The sequence below is a fragment of the Fundulus heteroclitus genome, chromosome 17 (genome assembly GCF_011125445.2).
Source record: "Fundulus heteroclitus isolate FHET01 chromosome 17, MU-UCD_Fhet_4.1, whole genome shotgun sequence".
NCBI lineage: Eukaryota > Metazoa > Chordata > Actinopteri > Cyprinodontiformes > Fundulidae > Fundulus > Fundulus heteroclitus.
In genome coordinates this window covers 9,305,539-9,307,022 of record NC_046377.1, presented here as the reverse complement: position 1 = coordinate 9,307,022, position 1,484 = coordinate 9,305,539, and positions in this window count along the sequence as shown.

The following is a 1,484-nucleotide window of genomic DNA, read 5'->3' as shown; positions in this document are numbered from 1 at the left end:
TATGGGGCACGCAAGAACAATATATTTCTCACAACTTTGGATAAACCAAGGGTGAAGAAAAATTAGACACAATTTCTTAGAATTACTATTTTTGTTTTCCATCCTGACACACTGAAAATGGGATTGCGTGACATGATTTGAAGTTTCTTTGCTTTTTCCGTTGCCTCATTGAAAGAGGATTTGGGAACATCATCCTATCTCTTAACTATTTTTTTTCTGAAGGATATAGTTTGATTGTGTTCCAGTTTTAGAGTTGTTATGTCTTAGGTTCGACGTTAAAAACACGGCCAAAATGTTCCAACAAGTGCCTTCAGATTAGAAAAGTTGGGGGTTTCTAAACAAAACAACCTAAAAAAATAGAATTTTAATTTCTGAGTTTGTTCTTATAAAGCCATTCAGAAACATTATTATGCATGCTTATTTAGAGAACTTGTTTTGAATTAGAAAATTTAAGGTACCGAATCATATTGTATTCTAAATAGTCGTTAGCCTGGTCAATATGCGTGTCTGTTAGCTAAATAGCTCACTTGTTTTAGAATTTAAAACTAGAATGCAGCTGAGTTGGGATTTATCAACCTGGCAAGCTAGAATGATAATGTGTAGCACTTTATGTTCTGCACGTTGTCGTCTGTTTGTGAACGCACAAACACCGTGAGCATTCGGCGTGCATGCAAGGTTAAGGTTTTAGTAACCTGAATTTACACCGTAAATATTAATTAATTGAATAATTAATTCAGTTAAGTCACTGAACCATATGATTTAATATTGCTCATACTGGTGCATCTCAGTACATTACAATATAATTAATTACAATCTAATTAAAAGTGTATTCAGTAATTTGGTGGAAGAAGCAAAATCATCTATAGTTATTTTAAATTAGAATGTTCATTAAGTTCAGTAACTCAATTCACTAAAATAAACAGATTAATTACTGATGTTTTCAGGCATTTATATCTGTTATGATTTTCCACTCACAGCTAACTGAACACAACATTTGACTTGAATATTACATCAGACCAATAAAAACATTTTTATTACAGAAATATGGGCCAAATGAAAAGTATGTTTAATTTCTGTTTTAGATGCTATTTTCAAAATTTACTTTTAAGCTGAAAAACGAGCCTCGTTGGAACGGATGTTGTTATTGAAAATGTCTAGATACAGAACAATGCATTCTATATTTCTGTTAATTGATTATTATGGCTTACAGCTAATGAAAACCCCCAAATTAATATTTTTCTGAAAAATTGGGTATTGAGTAAAAAATATTGCCAAAGGATGCAGGCATGTTGTGTCATGGCCTACCCAAGTACGAGGATGATTTCTGATTTAACAGTTGCTCAACTGACATACCTTCCACTAGAAGAATAACCCATGAAAGGACATTGCTATAAACCCCTCAGTTACACTCAGGCCTGTATCCGTACAAATTAATGGAAAGTTTAGTGGAAGGCAAACCTGTGGCAGAGAAACATGCGCCAAAA